Source organism: Equus przewalskii, chromosome 32 (assembly GCF_037783145.1).
Source record: "Equus przewalskii isolate Varuska chromosome 32, EquPr2, whole genome shotgun sequence".
NCBI lineage: Eukaryota > Metazoa > Chordata > Mammalia > Perissodactyla > Equidae > Equus > Equus przewalskii.
In genome coordinates, this window is record NC_091862.1 from 16,301,554 (window position 1) to 16,326,379 (window position 24,826).

At 45.2% G+C, this 24,826-nt stretch overlaps 1 protein-coding gene across 3 annotated transcripts in view; it reads right to left on the reverse strand.

Annotated features, from left to right (window-relative positions):
- The window catches only part of PLEKHG1 (pleckstrin homology and RhoGEF domain containing G1), a 221,161-nt gene extending 198,085 nt beyond the window's left edge, over positions 1–23,076 (reverse strand). The window contains exons 1-2 of one of the 3 annotated variants that reach the window (XM_070603285.1): positions 22,917–23,064; positions 19,709–19,762 (exon numbers count right to left, since the gene is read on the reverse strand). The gene's annotated coding sequence lies outside the window, so the exon portion shown is untranslated. Of the gene's footprint in view, positions 1–19,589; positions 19,763–22,916 lie in introns of all 3 variants that reach the window. The other 2 variants (XM_070603286.1, XM_070603283.1) reach the window with 2 other exon arrangements.
- Between the last annotated feature and the right edge of the window lie 1,750 nt (positions 23,077–24,826).

Sequence of the window (24,826 nt, forward strand, 5' to 3'; positions counted from 1 at the left end):
TCTTCCTCTTTGTTACTGTAGGTAGTATAACAAACTATTATTCTTTACCTTTGGGCTGAAGTTTCCATTGGTCACGTAGCATCCAGAATAGTGCCTTGTATATAACCAATGCTCATACAACACTTTTGCTTTTATCAAGACCCATTCATTTAACAAAGTATACTTCTGACACCCCACAGTATGATACTCCCATTTGGCGCTTTGCTTCCTTCCACCCGGTACAATGTGAAGAGCTGGTTGACACAACCAAGGAGACACCAGGGGTTGACAGAATTCTCAGGGGAGGGGGTCATGTTAGGGACCAGTAAGGGAAAGAGGCTCAGATGGAGTTGGATTCAAAGGTTCCTCTCTCATCTCCAGCTCAAGGTCAACAGTACTAACGCAACCCAAGTGGATGTGAGCAGCGAGGAGCACAACGTGATAAGGCGTAACCCCTGCCGCCCCATGGCGAATTGTAAGGCGTTCACATGACAAGATGGTACCCAAATAGAAAAGTGTCATCACATGGGGCCAGCCCCGTGGCCGAGTGGTTAAGTTCTTGCACTCCGCTTTGGCAGCCCAGGGTTTCGCTGGTTCGAATCTTGGGCGCAGACATGGCACTGCTCATCAGGCCATGCTGAGGAGGCATCCCATATGCCACAACTAGAAGGACCCACAACTATGTACTGGGGGGTTTTGGGGAGAAAAAGGAAAAGAAAAAGTGTCATCATAAAGTAAGGAGGACAGTGTGTAGCATAAATGATTACAGATGTATATTTTGATAGCAGTCATAATTAGATCCTTTAAACAGGTCATCCTCGGTCCCTGTTAGGGCTCAGTGTCACCATCACATTCATGTGATATTTCCCAGTTTTCAAACTGCGCTCTCACGCTGTTTAAACTGATTTGCACAACAAAACCCTGTGGGGTGAGGGGGACTACTGGGATCCCACTTTACAAAGAGGGAAACTGAGGTGCAGAGAGATTGGGGCTCACTTACCACCTGCCAGCGAAGCAGCAGCTCCATCACCATGACATTCTGAAACGGAGCCTCCTCGCAGCAGCACTCGACACTCACCAAATATCACTCCATACCCAATTAGAGCAAACACGCGAGGACTGAACTATTGCCAGGCACTGTGCTAATAAGCACATTACTAGGACGAACCCAATTACTCTTTGCAACAACTCCAGGAGTATGTTACTATTACCAAATTCATTTTAAAATTAGAAAGCTGAGATGCAGAAATGAAAGTAGGAACCTTGGAGATTCGATTGAAGAAAGAGAAGCCAGAGGTTTTCTCTTCTTTACAGAGGCGGGATAAACTGCAGTTTTATCCACTTCTTCTGGCTACCACTTTCAACATCAACACGTGAGATTGGAGAAAATGCACCCTCACTCCCCAAGCCAAATTCTTCTCTATCCTGTCACGCTGCCTTACTTTCCTTCAATGCACTGCTCATTCCTGATAATATGTTTGTATCTGTCTCCTGCAGAGAACGCGGACTTCTTGAGGACAGACCCTCAGCTTTGCTCATCCTTATAGCCCACGTGGCTGCACAATGCAGGAATGATGCCTGGCACCGAACAGGCACGCAGATATTTACTGAATGAACACACACGTACTCCTCATCCCAGCAGAAGTCTAGACACCTTAAAAAAACCCAGCTAAGTCAGTCAGAAAGATCTGGCGATTTCAAAGACAAGCAAAATAAAACACACAACTGGCCCTCTTCACCCCCACTTGGATTAAGTGCGTGTGGAGCGCCCGATGGTCACAGAAAGAGTGAGTGTTTACACAGAGCCCTTCCCCGCTTGCACAAATACTGAAGGGGTCTGGGGGGGACAAAGGACAGGCCAGGTGGCTGCAGCAATCTCCTGTGGGTCTGGCCTGGGTGTGGCCAGGGGTGGGCAGAGCTGAGGGGCCACTGAGTCAGGCCCTCTTCCGGTAATGAGAACAGAGCCAGGCTGCCGGGGGGGCGTCTGGGGCTTCCTGCTGGTGGCCGGGCAAGGACTTTGAGGAGTACAGGTTTAGAATTATTTCTAATGATCAAAGCTGAATCAGTGTTTTTCTTTCCCTTCACACACACTCAAATCCCCTTTCAGATTAAAAACACAATAAAAATTAGAAAAATATACACAATAAAAGAAACAATAAAAGTAAACACAAATAAAGACAAAAGCCAAAAATAAATGCCATAAAAACACAAAGATGATTGTTGCCAGTGATCAAATAAAACATGGCATTTATAGAGAGGATGCAACAGCATAACTGTTAGTGTTAATGAGATGCAACAGCATAACTGTTAGCGTTAATACTAGAAAAACATCCTCTTTAACTCAAGACACATCTTTTGGGGAAGAGAAATCAATTTATGCCAAAAACTATAAGCAGTGCAAACAGCAAATGGGCTGTCTTCTAAAAGTTCCTCATTCCAGCTGGACTCAGAGCTGGTTTTTATGGTGGGTAGTGCTCTTCTGAGCCCTGGGAGCTTTGGGCAGCAGAAAGTGGGAGGGAGGAAAAAAGAACATTTCTTCTTGCATGTCCACTAAAGAAAAGTATCTAGAAGCATGCATTTTCTTCTTTCTTCCTTTTTTTTTTTTTTTTGAGGAGGATTAGCCCTGAGCTAACATCTGTTGCCAATCCTCCTCTTTTTGATGAGGAAGACTGGCCCTGAGCTAACATCCGTGCCCATTTTCCTCTATTTTATATGTGAGATGCCGCCACAGCACGGCTTAATAAGTGGTGTGTAGGTCCGCACCTGGGATCTGAACTGGCGAACCCCAGGCCATGAAGTGGAACGTGTGAACTTAACCACTGCGCCACCAGGCTGGCCCCCATTTTATTTTCTCTACCCCTCCACCTGCTCCATAAAAGCTGCCCTTGGTCCTCAAGGGCTCCCTGCTCCAGAACTGCCTTCCTTCCTGCCTCATCATCTGCTCCCTTCGTGGGGGGGGGGGGGGGGTCTCCATGAAAAGCTGTTAACAGTGAATTAATAAATAAAAATGCATCAGAAAAATAGACGTCTATTTTTACAATCTTCTATTGCCGTCTAAGGCACTACGAATTGTGAGGGTCTGTTGTTTGCTGGGCTGGGTGACAGGTATGAGCAGATGCAAGGATGGAGAAAGCTAAATCTCTCTCCACGAGGATGGAAGAGGGGAGAATGTGAAAGAATGTGGCTTCATTCACAGGGGCAAGGGGCAGGGACTTGTGGAGGTGGCAAAGGCTAACGCAAGCAGGTGTGATGAAACTGTGTGGAGGGACCCTGGGCACAGAGCAGAGATGACCTTTAACCCACAGACATCTCACAATAGGTAGAGTTTAGAGGAAAGTCATCACTTGAGTGAATCAGTCTAGGATCCGTTCCCATAGCGAGTCTAAACTGCTTTTTACTTTCCACAGTTTCTTCCCGTTGATTTCTGAACAATCAGCTTTTTCACAAGCTTAACATTCCCCATTCTCCCCCTACTCCCCTCATTCCCAAGGAAGTAAAAAGCCTGGGGGTAACCCGAGGGAGATCTCCAGCAATGGCTGGGCAGAGGACACCACACTCTGGATTTTAATTGTCCTTAGTAACTCAGAGACCACCTTTATTTAGTTGCCTAAATGCATCTGCTCCATCTTTGGAGGGAAATCACCAGTGCTTCTCAAAATATATTTTATCAGGTCAAAAACTTCCAGATGATCACTGAGTGCTTCTCCCTCCATGCTTCTCTCTACTCTGAGAGTCAAGGCTCTCCTATTGGACTCTTCCTCAGCAACTCACAAGAGTCAACTATCGAATTTCAGGAATGCTGCGAGCCAGTTAAACAAAGCCACCATTAAAATGTAAATAATATAAACTTACAATGAAATATATAGTATTAAAAACAAAAGTACAAATGCCCAAAACATCACTTTTTGATTATTTTACTGTACTTTACTGTTCCCTATGTTCTTGAGGTTGTTGACATCTATTTTATCTGTTTAGTAGAAATCCTTTATTAATGGTATGCTATTGTACATTTCTTCCCAACTCTGCACTCAATAATGTCCCATGGGTAGCTTGGAAGCAGCCACAGTGAGAATACTTACACCATGGAAGTTGGCAAGCACTATAAATCTGGGCTTGATGTTTAAGAAAGTGTCTAAGAAAGTGCTGGAGAAAATGTCAATGATACAGATTAAAACATCAAAGGGTGTTATGTCTGCAGCTGTTACACTGTATAAATAGCAATATTTAAAAAATGAGGAAATATTCACCCAGCATTCAATTCAGTAGAGTTACTCATGTCATTGAAGAATGAATGAAGCTCTGACATTACGTCTTCATTGTTTTGTCTTATTAATGTGAAAGAAAATACCTAATGATATTCACGTCAAAACTACACTTACTTGAGCCAGCCCTGATGGCCTAGTGGTTAAAGTTTGGTGCTCTCACCACTTTGGCCAACTGGGTTCAGTTCCTGGTCACAGAACCACACCACCCGTCTGTCAGTTGCCATGCTATGGCAGTGGCTCACACAGAAAAACTAGAAGAACTTACGACTATGATACACAACCATGCACTGGGGTTTTGGGGGGAGAAAAGAAAACAAAGGGGAAGAGTAGCAACAGATATTAGCTCAGAACGAATCTTTCCCTACAAAAAAAAACCCAAAAAACTACATTCACTTATTAATAGGTTGGTTACAAATATAAGAAGTTCAGTAAACATTATAAAAGCCTAAATTTGCCTTTTTATTATTATTTGCAAATTGTGTGCTATACATCCTTTATATCAGTACAACTTATAATAAACATATGCATATCTGTATATACATATGTCTCCTAAGTGTGTGTATACATGAACACACACGCACACACATGCACACACATACACAGCCCCCTACTCCCACCCCAGCAGGTTGTTAAACATTTACCAGCACACACTGTATTAGCTTTCCATCGCTCCCGTGTTTGGCTGTATTCCCTCGCCCCTCAAGACCTGTTCCCACACCCCAGGCCCTCCACAACACAATGCTTGCTGATATGCCCATCAATAAGCTGCAAAAGTTTGTCTGTCAAATGTCCACAGAGAATGGAAGGAAATCCTTTGCATTTATAAGGCCTGGTGAGCCTCTGCTGCTCTGCCCTGCAGGCTCACTCACAGGAGTTGGCAGCTTTATTCACAACTCGCCATCAGCATCACTTGTGCTTAACTTTCTTGGGCAGCTTGGAAAGAGATAAACACCTTTAAATTAGACCCAAACCCTACTGAATTCTGCGGGAAAGATTGCCAAGGAGATTTAGAGTTCTGTACTTGCAAAGGCTTCACGACATTAACAAACAGCCTTGTCCTAAAAGTCCCCAGCCATCTGAGCAGTTAAAACATTTTAAAGTGCAAGTTTCTTTTGCCACACTAGGAATTACCTGGTTAATTACCGCTCATCAATATACTTTTAAATTTCACTAGGACATGAAGTGTGATTTTGGAATTCCAATAGAAGACATTTCCGTTGAGTCAACTGGAGACTGAAAGTGCTGTCTTAGCAAAAACTTTTTCAAAAGGAAGTCTCTTAATTCTTCCCTGGGCCACCATGAAAACCAGTGTGATTAAAGTGATTGTTATTCTTCAGACTCAGTGAAGCATAATGGATTCCATAATCTTCACCAGAAGCATACCACCAAATGAGTGTTTTTTTTAACGTACAAACCCTCCAACTCAGGATACCCTGTTACAAAGGATTTCCTGTAATTCTCTGGGAACATGCAATAGAGGAAAAATCACTGAATTTAAATTTTTGAAAATAAAGTACACAATTTAACTCAATTACACATCTTCAAACTCTTAATCTTGGCAAAACTCTTGTTTTCAAATTCTTGATTTTCTTTCTAATCCTCTTGGTAATATTTAAATCGCCCCTCCTTCAATTGAGGTCTTAATTCTAGAACTGCAACATTTACCATCTTTTTTTATCACAATAGCTTGAGAATACTGCAAACTCAATTATCTTTTGGATTAATCAGTTTAAATGTGGAGTCCTTCAAGGAAGTGTCTGATCACACACGTCTTTGACGGAAGACAAGTTCTTACAAGACGTTAAGCTGAAGAAGGCAAGTAGACCGTATCGGTTTTCAGGTGTTTCCTGATGTCACCAGGAATGACTGACATCCTATGATGATTAGCATCTTTAGAAGTTTCCTCTCCAGAAGAGACTGCTTCTGACTCTGTCAGTAAACAGCCCTTGGCAAAATGAAATGTTTGTTGGAAATGCCCAATTGTTAATCAAACACTAGTATCTAATATTTATTTGTACTTAAGTGGGGCATCTCATTAGATGTTAAATATTTCAGATATGGTTTTTTCCTTTAGAAAAGACACCCCGATAGTCACTCAAGTACTCCAGTAGCTACTGGGAACAAGAGCTTTGCAAGGCATGCAAACAGTACAGTACAGCAAGTCTGGCTCCTTGCCTCTGGTCTGCCAACTGACCTTGTAAGGTCACCTTCCTTTTCTCTTACCAAGTGAGTTGTCACTCAACTAGCCACTCTTTTCTTCTATCATAATGTAATCTTCAATTTTAACTAGAATACAGCTGCTCATAATTAAGACAACATCTCTCAGGGCAACAAGATAGAAGGAACTTGGGTGCCCATGAGCAGAGAGCAACCTACCAGCCTTGGACCTTCTCAGACCTGTGAGTCCTGTGTCCCCTTCTCTTCCCCACTTGCAGCTGAATCCAATTCGAACCCACACACCCAGTGTCCCACGAGCATGAGCTCTGGAGCCACTCTCTTGGGCACTGACTCCACCGCTGCCATGGATGAGCCAGGTGTCTTTGCGCAAGTTATCCAACCTTTCTGATACCTCAGCTTCCTCATTGATGAAAGGGGAATGAGTGCACACATCAAAGTGCTGGTGAGCATGAAATTAGTAAATACATGCAAAGCCTGGACTAGAAAGGACTCAATCAATGTTGCTCATATGTCCACTGCTGCCACCACCATATCAGCCAGTCCAGGGTCTGCTCTTCTTCGCTACTACAGGGAACTGCAAGGCAGGAGGCAAAGAGGAACCAGAGGTGAAGCTTCATAACCATCGCCATCACCCTCTGCACTGCCTTTCATTCTCCTACCTGCTCCCCAGATGCCTTGTTCCCTCCAGTCTCTTCATTCCTTATTTAGAATTTCCACTCTGTTCCTTACAGCACACTTCACCCACTCTAGTCCCTCCTCAGTGTGATTCTTTTCACAAGAAATTCTAGCCTATGTGAATTGGCATCTGTCTATTTTTCCTGTTTTGAGAATTTAAGTAAATGCATATCACAAGATTTCCATTGGGGAGATTTAGAGAGAAGAAGGGGCTGATGGAGGAGAAAGGGAAATAAAGCCGATGCTAGCTCTCAGGGGGTGAAGGAGCCCAAGCGAGGGCAAGCAGTGCACTCTGGGTTGTACTTTGGGTTGGTTTGAGGCAAGGGGCACAGACACGTAAGGCAGAAAGGGCTCAGCGGCGTGAGTTTTGGTACAAAGCTATCTATCAGAGGCGGATCCCACGCTTTGAAACCTTCTGTGCTGTGGAGAGGGACTGAGCTTTGCTGGGGTTATAGGTTATTCAAAGTTTTATTCACGGCAAATACCAGGTTAACCGGTGTCGAAGTCAGGTGCGGTCTTGGAAATAGAGACCAACTACCCAAAATCGTGAAATCAAGAAGTTGTTCCCATGAATTAGATGAATGATGGAGAGGAAAACTAACCTCGTCTCTAAAGTGATCATGAGAAATGATTTGCTGATGTGTTACTGACAAGACTAGTAGTGACCTCAAAATTTATTCGGGAGCCCAACATGCCTGACAATAATCTTACTTGGACAGGAATCTCAAGGGTGACCCAGGCATCCATTTGGGGGTTTGTAGGAACAGAGCTCTACTTTGCAAAGTGATACAACCATTTAAACTTACAGGACAATGCAAAATCCAATTCTCACATAACTCTTTTCCGCTAGTGTTTGCTCAAAAGAGAAGGCAGAGCGATAAGGATTTCTTCAAGACTCAGTATCAGAAGTAAAAGCTCTTCAAATTAACCCTTAAAAGGGCAGTGCACTTTCCAGAAGCAACACTACAATGCTGCTTTCCCATTCCACAGTCGACCACAGCAGAAATGAGAAACCCTAAAGAGCCAACGTGGATAGAAAGAGAAAGAGAGAGAGAGAAAGAGAGAGAGAGAAAGAGAGAGAGAGAGAGAGAGAGGGAGAGAGAGAGAGGGAGATGAGATGGAGGGGCAGGGCCTGGGGAGGAGACACGGTTGAGGGCTAGCTTCCACTTGGTAGCCCCTTGCCCCAGTCAACCCTTGGGGCCTTCCCCTCTGTCTTGGGAACTCTTGCCTTGAGATTGCCAACAACAGTGGCTTGGTGACAAGGGAAAGGTCACAACTGTCCATGAAATAGCTGCTAAAGGCCAAGAACTGTGTAACAGTTTACCCATTATTATTACATGTTCATAACAATCCTATATAGGAGTTATAATTTTCCCCCACTTTATGGATGAAGAATTAGTAAGTGGTACAGTTCATATTCAAAAGACAGTCCATTCAATTCTAAAAGTAGGAATCATGCTATCTTCATTCCCTGGTCAAGAAGGAGAGGAGAGAGGCCGACCCTGTGGCGTAGTGGTTAAGTTGGCGTGCTCCTCTTTGGTGGCCCGGGTTCATGGGTCTGGATCCTAGGAGCAGACCTGCACCACTTGTCAGCCATGCTGTGGCTGCATCCCACATACAAAATAGAGGAAGACAGGCACAGATGTTAGCTCAGGGCCAATCTTCCTCAGCACACACACACACACACACACACACACACTAAAGGGAGAGGAGAGGTGGAATTCAGACTCCTCTGAGACAAAGAGGCAGATTTAAAGACAGCCTATCCCAGGTTAGACTCTGAACATATTTGCTCATTAAAAGACACTGGCATTAGTTCCATAGTACTTGTAAACAATAGACAGGAGCTAAGCCTCAGCTACACTAAGAATCAAGTGGGCTTTCTTTCATTAGCCCAAGGTCACCATCACCATTGATAATATTTTTGTGGAGTTGTCTTCCAAAAATAAAATTGTAGAATACAACCTCTCACTCATTCATCTAAATACAATCATGTCCTTGGGATGTGGCATTGAACAAAACAAGCAGAAATCCTGGGTTCTCACAGGGAACTCTGACCTTGGACAGGGTGAGAGCTGATATGAGGGAACTACTGTTATTTTTATTGGGTGTATTAATAGTGTGGTGGTTATATGGAAAAGTGTGTCCTTAGTTGGAAACGCATATGGAAGTATTTATAGGTTAAATAACATGATATCTGGCATTTGCTTTTAATATACAAAGTAGGGGAGGGTGCCAAGTGGGGAAACGGATGGAACGAGATGGGCAAAATGTTTCTAATTGTTGAAGCTAGAGGGTGGGTACACAGGAGTTCATTACACTATTTTCTCTACTTGCATTTATTTGAAAATTTCCTTAATTAGAAGATGAATTCCTCCCTCCATGGAGCTTAAAAAGATAAACAGTAATTTATGTTGTGTCAAGCAGACAGCTATACATGCTATGCAGAAAAATAAACAGGAAGCAAGGTGGGAAATGCCGAGAGCAGGGTGGGCAAAGGTAATTTTTCTACGTGTATGTAAGATTTATCTATTCCATACCTATAAATTAATGTAAGACATGCATGAGTTGATAAGCTGCATCAGGGTAAGGCATTAATACAGATAAAGCTGAATAAAATGGTAATTAAAGGACACCTGGTTTTCTGAGAAAGAACACAGCAATTTGAGTTTTATGAAAGAGGTCAGTTTTAAAGAAATGTCGATGAAAATAATGGCTAACATTCACCTAACTTTTTTTTACATATTAGAACTAGGTTTTGCAAGCATGTTAAAGAATGACTGGGTTTGATCCTCATCATAACCCCAGGGGCTGGTACTGTTTCTGTCATCTGTAAGATGCTGTCCCTAAGCTTCGAGAGGCTGAGTAGTTGTCCAAGGTCATGCAGACCCTAAGTGGTGGAACCCAGTTTGAACCCGGGTAGCCCAGCTCCAGAGTGTGAACGTTTGACTGCCACACCGCTCTGCCTATTTGGATAGGTAAGTAGCATTTGGATAAAGAAGGGTGAAAGAGGAGACCTAAATATCTAGCAGTGGCTTGATATTTTCTCAGTGTCTGCCACACCTGTTGCTGTGGGTACCACGGAAGAACAAGGCCGAGTATGCGGGAGCAACCTGAGTGAAGTGGAGGACAGATAGCGGAGAACAGCCAAGAGCGAGGTTTTCTGGGTAGGATGGAGCTAGAGAGTAGACACTGCAGGCAAGAGGCCCAGGTGGACCTCCTGTGGAAAATTCTCCAGAAGCCCAGGAGTACGAGGGCAGGAATGGAGGACAATGGAGTCACAGGGCAGACTACCCACCCCTTCTACTCCCATGTACCCACCACCCCACCCCCACTCCCACCCCCCAACCACCCACCCACAACTCCCCGCAACACCTCAGCCTGCCCACCTCTACTCTAGAATGGGGTCTAGCAGTATCAGAGCCAGAACCTACCTTACTTAGAGGCAAGACATGGCAATTGCCGAGGTGATACGATTATTCAAGAAATGTCTAAGTTTCTGTCTGTGCTGGGCACTGTTGTAAAACATTGGAAATACAGTGTGAACAAGACAAGGTCTTTGCTTTCATGACGTGGTAGGACAGACAAGAAACAAATACATCCTCTGTTAGGTGTTGATCAATGCTATATGTAAAAATGAAGCAGGGCAAGACAGACATGGCTTGCAAGGTGCTGGGGATCCTATTTTATAAGGCATGATTGGGAGACTTCTTTGATAAGAGGACACTTGAGCAGGCAACTGGAAGAAGTGAGACAGTAATGCTTTGATGTCCGGGGAAGAATGTTCCAGGCAGAGGTATTGAAAACACTCTGAGGCTGGCGCTGGTTTGGCAGCCAGCGAGCTGAGGCAGAGTGAGCACGTGAGGAGGAGCTAGAGATGAAATCAGGGGGAGAGAGATCAGAGCAGGGCCAGACTGGGGAGGGTCTCGAAGGCTGTCCTATGGATTTGCTTTTGACTTTGAGTGAGATGGGAAACCATTAGAGGTGTCTGGATTAGCCAACACATGAACAGGATCAATTTGGCTAGTGTAAAGAAAGAAAGTAGTGACATGGGTCTGAGCAAAAAGACCAGTTAGGAACCTAATGCACTAATCCAAGAAGACAGGGAAAGGGGAGCGGACCAAGGAGGAGCAGGGAAGACTGGAGAAGTTGTAGGATTCTGGATGTTTTGGGAGGCAGAGGCCACAGGGTTTGCCTGTGGGTTGGACCTGATGTATGAGATGGGGAACATGACCAGAGAAACCCTAAAGGCTCTCTAACTGGGACGTTTATCTCTCCTTTAGGTTCTACCATCAGCCTTTCCTTTGAGTTAAGTCATGATGAGAGAGCTCTACGAAAATGCATCCGCTGGTCAGACTTGTGTTCTGGAGAGAGCAATCAAAGCTGGCTCAGCAATTATTCTAATGGTCTAGGCAAGAGATAAGCATCTAAAAGGATGGGAAAGGGGCACAAATAAGTGAACCCAGATTGAGAACTATTTAGGAAGTTATTGCTAACTGATTGGGCAAAGCAGGAAAGGGAAGAAAAATGGCTTGCCGTGAGCCGTGAATTATGGTGAATTGAAAAAGGAGGGGAAAAAACAACCCAGGAAGTTAGAGGTAGGTCTGGAAATAGAGATTATGAGCCCAGTTCTGGGTGGGTGACTTGGAATCAATTGTGCACAAGCCAATAAAATCCCAGAAGGCATGTGAATAAGAGTGGGAGGCTCACACAGGCCTACTGCACAGTTTTTCTGTTGATTTATTTTGAAACACTATTGGGCCATACTATTTGAGCCAGAAAACTTAAATCAGAATATTCTAAGAGAAATTTCATTATTTTCAAACAGGCATAGTAACTAAAACAAGGCTACCAGAATCCATTCCCTTTTAACATGAAGGGATCCTTCGAAGACATGCCTTAATGAACTAAATTTATAAATAACAGAGTAATTATTGTACCACTTAACACTAAACAATGTGGCTTAGCTATATTCATTTGTTTCCAGTACGGGGGCTAAATTCTGAATATGAGGATCACAAATACCGACTTCTCAAACTGGTTTTTACATTTCTAAGCACCAAGTTGGTAAACCAGAATTAAGATTTTCATCCAAAACCCACACACTAGCAGTGAACATTAGACACTGAACATCTTTACAGCGGAAATCAAGAAATGGACCCAAAGTCAAGTCAAACAACTGATTAAAGGTCAACGGTGTGCTGGTGGTGACCATGCTCTCTGCTGGGAATACAAGGATGAATATGACATAATCTCAATGCCTCAGGAGATTCACAACCTATCAGAAGATCTAGAGTGCCCTCCCCGTGCATAAGAAGTCATGTTTATAGGGTTGGGGGAGGGCTGATGTCCCGTCTGGAAATGCATAGCCGTCAGTCAACCAGCTCAGAACATTAGAAAGACTTCTTACCACTACAGTTTCCCTGGTAGTTGTTGCTATTCTGGGATAAACACTATTGAGTTTCCAAGTGCACTATAAACTCGTGAAAGGCAGGTAATGAACACACGTATTTTTTGAGCACCACATTTACTGCAGACTCACACAACTTTTACACCAACAGCTACTGGACTCTCCTCGCAGAAGACGGTTTGAACTTCACTTTTCTAAAGAAACTTTTATGAAGTGCTAACGCAGAGCTCAGAGCTCCTCTGGATCTCTCCAGCATGTTTCCTCCCTCTTTCTTTTTCCTCCCATCCTTCCTCCTCCTCCTCTTCCTCCTTCTCCTTTAAATATTCAGCTACCTACACAGAATTTCCTTTCTTCAACTAAGTTGTGAAAACTGAGATTTTGGCCTATATTTCTTAAAGCTCATTTCAACCAGTAGAAGAAAAAATTATTTTGTTCAAACATTTGCTTTTAAGGAGCTCATCATCAAGTGAGGGAGGGTAGACAACTAAATGGTTATCAAAAATACTACATTGTAAGTGCTAGAAATGAGGTAACGAGGATGCTAAAGCACTAGAAGGAAGAGGTACTTAGCAGTGAGGGGGTGTGTGGGGAGGTGAGCTTATCTGTCTCAGCTTCCTAGAGAGCACCACGGTTGGTCACCTGCTGCCTTGGAGACTTCACTTAGGGGAGCCAAAGGAGGAGGGCAGTGGCAGCAAGAGGTGGAGTCTGGCAAGCAGGTAGGACAAAGCAAATCGTAGTGGTCACATGGTTTCCCAATCCCCATCAACTCCTTCTCTTCAAGCTGCATTGTCTTGGCTGACATTCCAGTTCTGAGTCAACCCACTTCTCACCATCTCCTCTGCTAGAATCCTCTCTGTATCACTGCAATAGCTTCCCAACCTTTCTACCTGTTTCCAGAACTTCCCGCTAGTCACAGCCGCCAGAGAGATAGCTGGGCATTAATCAGATTACGTCACTCCCCTGCTTCAAACCCTTCGTGGCTTAACATCGCACTACTAAGCCACCATAAAGACCTTTGATATTATAAAGACCTACGCAGTCTAAGCCCTGTCTATCTCTCCAGCTTCACCTCCCACTTACCCCTGCTCCCTTTGTTCACACACACAGGCTGCCCCTCTGTTTCTAGAACTCACCAAGCTTATTTCTCTCCTAGGGCCTTCATACCGATTTGTTTCCCTCTGCTTAGAATATTCTTCCCTCAGATCATCTCAGAGTTACTTCTTTGTATTTAAACCTCAGCTCAATGTAACCAGCTCACAAACGCCTTTCTGACCACCCAGGAAAATGCCCCCACCCCAGACCCATTTCCCTGTTTCCCTTCTTTAAAGCACGGGTTCCACTGAGTTTTTCCTTCACTCCAGATTCGGTCTGTTTTGTTCATCACTGTACCCCCAGAATTTAGGATATTATGTTCGTTGGATAAACTAATTCTAACGTGAATTCCCAAGTGTAATGTATATTACATCTCTACTACAGTAAAACAAACAAAAAAACGTGTTCCTCTTCCCTCTCTTACCATTTGACTTTTGCCAAAGGAAACTGAGGGCCCTTCTTCAACCACCTGGATGGCTTTGCCTAGTTATTTTCATGTTGCTTTACTGTTCCAGTCATCTGGAAGCAAGGCATAAAACTTAAGTGTGACACCCAGTAAACATAATACAAGAGCCACTCTTTATCAAAGGCTGACTAGGTACTAGGCGCTATACATACATTATGCATTTAAACTTCATAACAACTTTATGATATGATTTTTACCCCCATTTTAGAAGGCATTTGCAAACAACTTCCAAATAACATATACAGACTGCCTAATTCCAGACTATTCCTTCATTTCAACTCAGAGTATTCAGACTTTAGAAAGACAAACTTTTCTGTGCACACCCTTTTTCCCATAATTAATGTCACAGAGTCAGTGTTTGAATTTGTACTACAATAAGTAGGCAAAGACAGCAATGAAGTATTAGATTTGATTGTTCTATCTCATGCATATTGAAGCATCAAATGAGAATTCTCATTCAAATGTATGGCATATAGTTTCTAAACATGTGCAAAGTATGTTTTCTGCACATACTAGTAATCCAAAACCAAGGGGATTTTTAGAATAGTTATTGCTAGCTACCATGTCTTTAGCTAGTACTGAAGTGTGCTCTCTTCTTCATTTATTTAAGAAGTCAAAAACAAATACCTGTCAACTTTCTATTTGGAAATTTCTTAAACTATGGGATTAGAGTAGACAGCATCACATCTCAATATGGCAGATCATAAAGTGAAACAAATCTCTTTTGCTCCGCACGGATATTCTGAATTTTGAAAGGCACTGCTACGATGGAGCTCACCACAACTCAATTTTTAGAACTTCATAGGATTTGCTTTCATACCAGGGTAAGTTTTCTTCTAAAAAGAAAGAAACAAAAACAAATATGAGTGCTTCATAATGACACTTTTTGGAAGTCACCTGGATTCTGAGTTGCTAGAAGTAATATTTCATTGAGATAGGCTACACCCGTGGGCCACAAGGCTTCCACATGCTACAAAAAACATTATTTCCACATTACTTTCTTTGCTATTTTAGTTTCAAGATCTGATATCATTAGACATTGTGATTAAGTGGTATTCCTTAGTGTTTAAACAACTCTTAAAGAAGAGGGGTAAAATAAGCATTTATCTTATATAGACAGTGAAGAAAAGTGGAAAAAAGCCAAGACCACCAAGATTTTCCTCCATAACAATATTCAAATGCTTCCAAAGATTTCCCAAAGCACTTTCCTAGACAGAGCCAGCCCTAATCAGCCTTGTGCGTGCCCATTTCCCGTCAGCTCCCTGTCCACCTCATTCCCCTTACGGCCCCACCCCCGTTATTCCTTAGCAAGTAACTCTCGAAAAACTCTGATCTAGGCTGGGAAAGGCATAATGTAAGGGCAGGTTTTTCTTTTAAAAAATTAACGTTTAAACTCTACGTCTCCTCTCATAGGCTCCTCCGCCTCCCACTCAGTATCCAATATTCCTGATTTTGACCCTCGTGCTGCATACTTCACATATTTAGTTGATTCAGATTTTCAAAAGTGTGAGACATCCGAATGTTTAAACCATAGGCTGTTTCAGACCAGCTACCATCTCCTTCTTGGAGGCAGCTATAATATTCTAGCACAACAGAGATGCTTAGACTAATAACAGGTTTACATGGTTAAAGGGAACAAATGCAGGATCGTATATTTATGCCCCAGATTACAGTTTTCCCTGTCTCCCAGCACATCAGAGAAGCACAGATGTTAGTGTTTGAGGACTGTCTGTAATCACACGGCCACGGGAAGCTGAACTCTGTGCTGGCCGCGGATCAGTCCCTCCACCCGCCCCTCTGTGGCCTCCCGTCTTCAGCATTCCCTCCCGTTACCTCTACCCCAACCAGCCTGCTAGTCACAGGTCGGAGACAGCCTTAAATCATCCTGAGGCTGGACCGTGCCCTGGAACGCCTCTAAATGGCTTTTCCTTTGCATCTACTTGTTTCCAAAGACTCCTACTTCCTCTAGAGTTGGTACCTGTTCTAAAGACGTCCTAAAGCGGGAGGGTTTCAATCATATGGAAAGGTGGAGGGAGGAAAGGAGGTGGCTCAGGCAGGGAAAATGGTCTGCACTGCGCTCCCTCCTTACCCAGGCGCTGAGCCACCCCTCCCAGTCAGGCAGGGTGCAGGAAGGGAACTTTGCTCGGCTTCAGTCCCAAGGTTGGGAGAGGATGGGAGGAGCTGAAAAGTGCCCCAAAGGAAGCGATTCCAGGGGGGTACAAGGAAAGGCATGCTGGCCATGTGTGGAGGGCCAGCACACTGCAAAGTGCTGGGGTCTTGGGTGACATTCAAATCAAAACAGCATGAAAGCACACTTTATTACACCTAGAAATAGCCAAGTGTTGTCAAAGGTCCCATTGAGTCATCGGGAAACAGAGGAGTTAAAGGAACCTTGGACAGAAGGGAGCTGGAGAAGGAGACACAATGGGCTCCAAACCGGGAGCAGAGAAAGATCTCGACGAGGATTCAGAGTTTAGAGGGTGGGCAGAAAGCAAAGACGTAAGCAGTATTTTTCTCTCTTAACAGGGCGGAGGATGGGGAAATACTGGAAGAGAACACCACTTGGAGTGTGAAAACCAGAGACGCGCCAGAGGAGGGAAGGAAGGCCAAGGGGTTTTAAACGGAGCCCCCTCCATTTCATTGTCAGAAAGAACCTACTTTCTCAGAGAGATGATCAGCCCCTTGGGACACAGAGAAGAGATGGAGTATTTATGTTAAATTAAATCTAGAAAACTGAAGTAAGCTCGAGCTAATGCCCTCATTGCCCTTAGGAACGCATTTATGTGCATTAAAGGTTCACACATCTCTGCAGACAGCTGCCAAAACGAATTATCCAGAGGCAAGAGCGGCTCAGCTGCACTCCTACTCAAGTTATGGGTAGGTCAGCGTCACTTAAACAGGATTCACTAATACGCTTTGTTCATTTAAGTGACTGAAGTTGTTTTAAACTATTTCTAAAATACATCAGATCACAAATGTCTTACAACACTTTTCTTTATTAGATTATTACTTTACTCGTTGCCAAGACCAAGTCAACCTCTCAGAGGTAAGAAATGGAAGAGAGAAACTCAGTTACAATGTGAACCATTGGAGCCAAATCTTGTAAGCCACCATAGCGTAACACGAATTCATTTGATGGATATTTATTGACCCCAATTTAATACATTTCGTTGATGCTAAGATACACACTTTTCACAACTTATCTATGCATCTTAGAGGAGATGGTGTCAATTTTATTGACAGCATTTCTTTTCTTAGTGGTACATTAAAATGGTGTATTTTGAAAGTGTCAGATTTGATGAAACAGGAACTCATCGATATCATTAAAGTCACAGTTCAGATGTTGCCTTCTCAGAGAGACTTCCTTGAAGCACCACTCTGAGGTGGCCCATCCATCACTCTGCTTCTCCCCACTTAGATTACATCTCTATGGAGACTGTCTCTCTTGTGTTCACCGCTATGCCTGGAACCACATTATTCTAGGCATAGCAGGTTCTCAATAAATGGCTCTGGAAGAAAGAAAAGTTACCATTTATTGAGCAAGGACTACATATCAGACCTTGAACTAAATGCTTTACCGAGGAAAATCTCATTTACTGCCAGCAATTAAGAGGTCATTCTTATGATCTACTCTAAAGATAGGGGAACTTGAAACAGCTAAGTGGAGAAGTCAGGACTAGACTTCAGTTCAAGCTAACTTCAAAGCCAGACATATAAGCATCATGCTATAGTGTGTATCACACACAAGCCCTGGAAAGTTTTGTGCTTGATTCTGTGACTGGTCCAAAGATGTAAGGCAAGACCCCTAAACCTACAAAGAGGAATAAAACCCACCCTTGAAAGGTAATATCTGTCCACTGAATCACCATATTCTTCTGTCTTTCTAAGTGCTTCATGTACAAGGTCCTGTGTTAATATGGAGGTGGAGGGGCCCACATCTCTGCCCAGTAAGACGATGAGAGGCTCCAAGAAAGAGATGGGTATTTAAACTTTGCATAGAAGGATCCAGCTATCTGTGAGGACAAGTGCAGCCCAACTAGGGCTCTGCCAGTTATCCTGAATGATACGGATGTAGGGGACATATGAGAAGGTGCCAGAATAAAAGTAGGTACAAGGGCTCTGGGTGCCATGCTGGAAGGGTGTGAACTTCATTTCACAAGATCCATGATCTTCATCAATGACCCGTTTCAATGTGGGCCTTATTCCATCCCAGCCAAGCTTCTCTCCCCGTTTGGCATCTAACCCCAGGAAGAAAGCTGAAATCTGGCCCTGCTACTCCTAGTCAACCGATCGCTATGTCTAGCAGAGACTTCTAACCCCAGCGTAAAGAAAAAACAAAGCAGAGCGTAGGACAAAGGAGTGACAAGCGAGATTTGATTACAAGTCAGGCTGTATCAAGTCAGCTTAGACAGAGCCTACAAGATTTGTCATTTTGGGTCTCCATGAAAATACCGAAGGATATAAGAAACATAAAATATTTCATTTAGAACAGAGCTGGTAAACTATGGCTGCAGGACGAACCCAGCCTGCACCCTGTTTTGTGTGGCTTGTGAGCCAAGACTGGTTTTTACATCTTTAAAGGGTTGTAAACAAAGCGACAAAATGCCCCCACCCCGAAGGAATACAGAACAGAGACACACACAGACCACAAAGCCTAAAATACTTAGTATCTGGCTCTTTACAGAAAAAGGTTTTCTGCCCCAATCCAGAACTTCTCCTCTTCCTCTTCCTCCTCCTCCACCTGTATTCAGACACAGGCCATTTAAACGTCAGTGTTCAATGTGACTAGACAGACAGAGAACTAGATCCATTTACCACTTCAAAAATTAGACCTAATTTAATGATATGATGATTTCTTGATTGAGCAGTTACTTTTACGAGAATTCTAAAGTTCCAATGATTGATAGACTCATACTCATTTTAACTCTGTCTTTGATATTTTAACAAGATGTCCTTATACTTAAGGGCTTGCTAGCTTTTGGCCAAATGCTGTAATGGTTTGATCTTCCTAGTGCTGGTGATAAGTGGCTTCTGTAGGCTCCCCAGCACGCTGGTTATTAAAGTTTACCCAAACAACCGTCTTAATTAAAGACTGGTGAAAACCCTGCCTCTCCTCCCACCAGGTTAGTACATCAAGTGGGCGTAGCTGGAAGCTTTTGAAAACCTGGCCTAACATTAACACTCTTCAAGTTGCCTTTCCTCTCAGATTATATGGGGAGAGGGAGAAAAGAGGAGGGCTATGGATTTGCCAAATCATGAATCCCATATACTTTAACTTTCCATCCAACAGTAATGCAACATTTCCCAAAAGAAGACGTTTGGGCTTGGAAATTTTTACTTGGCTTGTATCTCATCGGAAAAACGTTTTTGGGTAACCTTGTGTATACAGATTGAACAGATACTCAAACATGAAATTCTAGATAGATAGTCAACTTCCAATCGCTGGGATGGGAATTCTCCAGGCACACTTGAAGCTGTCTTGCAGCATCTGGGTAACCCGCGGCCCAGTGATTCTGCAACATACCTGGGTCCCCTCGCTAGGATGACGATTAGCCTATATTTCCATCATCTTTGCGAAGGCATCTGTTGCTTTTCATCAGCATGAGCAATATCAAGCCGAACATGTAGTTACCTCTTAATTACCTGAAGGCTGGCTCTTCTGTCGGTGAGCTCTACTTGGCACAGCCGCTTGTGGTTCTGAAAGCCCAAATGGTTTGGGGTCAGCTTTTCATTTCAGAACGCAGGATTGATGCAGGCTGTCACGAAACATTAATATTTGAGATGCCTGCTACACACAAGTACTACGTTGCTTGGGGTTTTTGTCTAGAAAATGTTTTCATTCCCATCCCTGCTTGAACACATGAACATTTCACTTTAGAAACAATGTTTTCCCTAAATCAAAAAAGACATGGGATTTTTTTCTTTCTTAAAGAGTGAATCATTACATTTAATTAAAAATATGTCTCCACCATCATTTCTAGGCCACGCATTTTGTGAGAAAGAGAAGTGACCCTGGGTGAAATCGTGGCCCTGCCGATCAAGAGCTATTTAACCTCCAGCAAAAAGACTCCTGGGACTCAGTTTACCAACAACAGTCACCTTTAAAGCACACGATGCGCCAAACGCTTACTACGGATTATTTCATTAATAATCATTGATGCTCAGCATGACTGCAGACGGGAAGCCCATGGTTTCCTAAATCACAGAGGAGAAATGAGCGGAGGTGAGATAATCCAGAGAGAGTGATCACTATGATTGTTACATTTTCCTGATTATAAAATAATCTAGGTCTAAATCATTTCCTGAGAGGGGTCAAGGTCTCCGTGCTAAGCAGCTGCGAGGCCGACTTCACGCACAGGTCGGCTAGCCCCAGAGCGCTGGACATTCGTTGCTGCCGCTTTCCTGAATCTTTAAGATGCTGCGGCTGGACTAGATCATCCAAGATCCATTCTAGCTTTAATATTCCATGGATCTAGTCATCCCTGCAGGAGGATTAAAAGCTGACAATTGTTTTCAAAGACCAACTACCAGCCACAAAAGAGGGGAGGGGGAAGAAACTTGCAAAAAAGTGGATCGCAGCCATCAAAGATCAGAGCATAGATGCAGAAACTGCTTTTAGTTTACTGAGGGCTCAAAAGATTTAGTGTTACTCAAGTCTTTCCCATATTTATGGGTCAGACTACGAACCATTAAATCTTAATTAAACCACTTAAAAAATCATACCCTCAAAGGAGAGAACAAAACAGTACCCGTTATTCTTGGCTTTGAAAAATGACGTTGCCACTTCCTATTGATTGCTTCAAAAGGGATCATTTAAGCTCTTGGAAGTACAGACTGAATCTCCCATGGAAATATTTACACTTCTATCCGGCAACATCATCCACCTTAAAGTCACTGAAGGAAGCTAGTGCCCAGGGGGCAGATGGAGATAAGCAGGAAAATTCGATCGAGGAAAAGCAGAATCAGGGCATGGATCTGACTGCCAGACAACTTTCTCTCAGTGCTCTGCCCTGAGCGGAGAGCTTCAGGGAGCTGCTACCCTGGGGGGGGGGGGGGGGTGTCCGGTGGTGGGGGAAGCGGAGAAGGAAGGTCCTTCAGTGACTTCTCTTGATGACCCATTTGAGGAGGAAGCCAGGGAGGCAGGAGAACTCTGGGAAAACATTTCGTCAGGTGGTCTGGTGGCTTAGACATGGGGCATCAAATAAAAAAAAAAAGGCAAAGTGAGGAACTGGGAAGACAAGCTCAAAGATTTTAAAGGGTCAAACATAAAACTACCACTTTTTTTTTTAAATCTAAGTCTTAAATATTTTAGAACAAATTAATACCACGGGGGGAGGCGGGGGTAGGGGATGCGGAGTGAGCATGAAGCTTTCGAATCCATCTGGTTCGTGTAACACTTCATGGGCGATCAAGCCAAGGCCACCAGAGGTAGCGTGGCTTGCTCAGGTCCCACCCGGCAAAGCCAAAGTTAGAATGGAGTCGTCTTATTCCCTGACAGATGCGCTTGGAAATGTTTTAAATACCGTTGAATCAAAGTTCAAAGTCTACAAATTCTTTAAAACTATGCCAACTACAGAACTGAGACGCCAGAAGACGCCGATTTAACACTCGATAGATATTTTGATGGCATTATACGACCTATCTAGGCCTGGAATTTAGTGAGTTGACAAATCTGACCTAGAGTCAACATTCTGGTCTCCTGCTGGTTAAAATAGGAAACACAAGGTAGTTCTGTATCCACTCCGTCGGAAAACCCCCAAACCAACTCTCCCTCCGAGATGGACAGTGTCTTCTGTGACGCCGGCGGGGAACAGCCTCCCGCCGGACTCACGCTCACCGATTTCAAAAATACGTGCAGTAGCCGCGGCCACCTGAGGGTGGTACAAAGGGAGCGTGGAGGACCAGGACTCAACGAAACGCCGGCCCCACAAACGACTCCGCCAGCGCATTTAAAAAAAGTCATCCACCTCATTGTTCCCCAGGAACAGAATGAAATTTAACAGCTTAACAACTTTTCCCAATTAGAACCTCCTTAAGCTTCTGGTTTAAGAACCTGACTCTCAACACAGGACACAAAGAGGGGGCGGGCTGCCGGCATCACCCGCAAAACCCAGCTGTCCTTCCAGGCCAGAGAGGTCGGCAAAGTCCCAGCGGATCAGGCGTTACCATTTGCCCCTGTGACGGACGAGCCATCAGCTTTCGCCCCCCTTTCCACCCCTGCCCCCCCCAAAGGGGGCATATTTGCAGAGCTGGGACACCCAGGCTCGTTTCTACAAAGGCAGGGATCCTCCAAGCCAGACGCGCCGCAGCGCCCCGGCCTCCGACCCCCGCCGTGGCTCACCGGTCCTGGGGACCAGCGCGGGAACCGGGGTTGGGGAGCTGACTCGGGTGGCTGGCCTCGGGTCCCGTTTTCGGACTGTCCGGTTTGACTCGTGGGGGTTGGGGGTGGCAACACTCCCGGGGGTACGCAGAAACCCCTTCTCGGAGGAGCCAACGTTGCAGCCGCCGAGGTTGCGGCTGGAGAAGCGGGAGCGCCGGGAGCGGGACTGGGACTCGGGGGCCGGGAGCCCGGAGCCGGGCGGCGGCGGCGGGTCGCCCCCTCCAGGCGGCGGCAGGCACGGCCGGCCCCGGACCCCGGCGGCGGGGCGCTCCCCCAACCCCGTGTGCCCCCACCCCGGGCGGAGCGCGCCCCGGACAGGGGCCCGGGCACCAGGCTCCGCCCGCCTCCACCTGCGGATCTGGGGCGCCGCGCCGAGGCGGCTCCCGGGGCCCCCTTCCCGTTCCCCGGGGTCCCGGCGAGCGGTCCCATCCCTGGAAAAGGACCCCGGTGTCACGCAGCGCGGGCGCTTACCCGGAGAGGGGCGGCTCCCAGCGCGGGGCGCGCGCGGGGCTGCAAGGAAGCGGCGGCTGCGCTGCGCCGGCTCCGGGCCCGCCGAGCGCCCTGCAGCGCCGCCGGCTCCGACTTCCTCTTCCTCGGCTCGGCCCCGCCGCTCGGCCCCGCTCCCCGGCTCGGCCGCGCCCGGGCCGCCCCTCCCTGCGCCGCGCTGCGGGCTCCGCCGGCGCGAGCAGCGGATCTCCCGGCCCGCCTCCCCTCTGCCCCGCGGCGAGAAAGGTGGGGAGGAGGGGGCGGAGAAGGGGTGGGGGGAGGAGGGCAGGGCGGAGGGGGGAGGAGGGGGGAGAGAAAGAGAGATTAGGCCCTTGGACTTGTCTCTGGCGCGTTGCCAAAGAGAGCAGTCAAATTACAGCCCCTGGGGAACAAAATTTTTTAAAAATCCCTGCTACTGTTTTCGCAGACACATCACTTTTCTTCATTTTCCGGGATCCTCAGGTTTAGCTTTCTCTTGGGCGTGATCATTTTCCATAGGATTTCTTTCAAGTCAGACCCAAAGTGATTCTTTTAAATCAACGTCGCAGTGTGACACACAAGCTCGCAGGTAATAATATGGAAAAGGAGGAGGAAGCTCGCTGGTTTGCAGGCATCGCTACCCTGGTCACCGCAGTTCGTGTACCGAAGAACCTTTGCTTCGAGAAAGTAAAAGCGAAAAAGGAGGCAAAGAAGACTAACCTTTGTCACTGCCAGATAGCTCTTTAAAGGCACCGACTCTGTAGTGAAACTATGACTTCAGTCAAAGGTGCTTCGGGTGAACGTCAAAGGCAAGCGAAGTGATTTCTTAACACTTATCTCCCTTCCAAGGCAGACACGTCGTGTTTGCCGAGTGACTCCATTAGTTTCTGTAATTTTTCAGAGTGCGGTCTGACATTACTTGTCTACAGACTTTCAGCTTGACCAGTTATTAGCTGTGTGGGCTTGAGGGAATTATTTAACTTCTCTGTGCTTCGGTGTCCTCATCTGTAAAATGGGGATAATGATGATAGCGCCTCCGGCATGAAGTTGCTGTGTGTGATTTAGATAAGATAATGAGCAGGAAAGCTTAGGAGCCTGCCCAGCACACAATAAAGCCCGGATAAAAGTTAGCTATTCTTGTGGATTTCTCCATTTGATCTGCTATCATGCACATACATGGTTATGGAAATTATAATACACATTTGAAACAAAATAAGATTTGGGGCTAAAAACCTTATTTTGGGCAAACTAAGGTAGGGCTACACAGTGTGGTGGTTCTCTCCCTACAACGTGCAGTTTATGTTCTGTTTTACGGTTTATTTTGTCTCCACAACCGATTTGTATTAGCTAAAGCTAGGAGCCTGGGTTACGCTCGGAATACATTGACCACAGAAGGTTTGCAATGGGACTAAAACAGAGATTTGCCATCTTCAAGGCAATGTCTCAGTGGGTCTTGCAATAACTTTGTGAGGTCAACAGGACAGATGCCACTTTCCTTTCACACACAGGAAACTGAGGCCGGGACCTGGAGCTCATATGGGCGCTCCCCTGTGCCTGTCACCCCATTTCTCTATGTTGTTACTTGCAGTAGAAGTGAGCAGAAGCACCTCACACCTGGACAGCACGTCTGTAAGCCAGTACCCCATTTATAGGCTCCATCAATCCTGTGAGATAGGTACTAGCCTCAAAAGACCAAAGGTTCAGAGAAGCTAACTGATGAGTATGTGTGTCTGATGGATGGGATTAAGGACAACTTGGAGAGGAAGAGGGGACAACTAGGGTTTCCTGATTCCTTGCCAAGTGCTTTCTCTGCTCCTCCACCCCCTGACCCCACCGAGTCCCCCATTTCTTAGCACAGATGACTTAGAGTGAAGTAGTATGATCTGACCACCAGTTGCAGACTCTGCCACTTACTG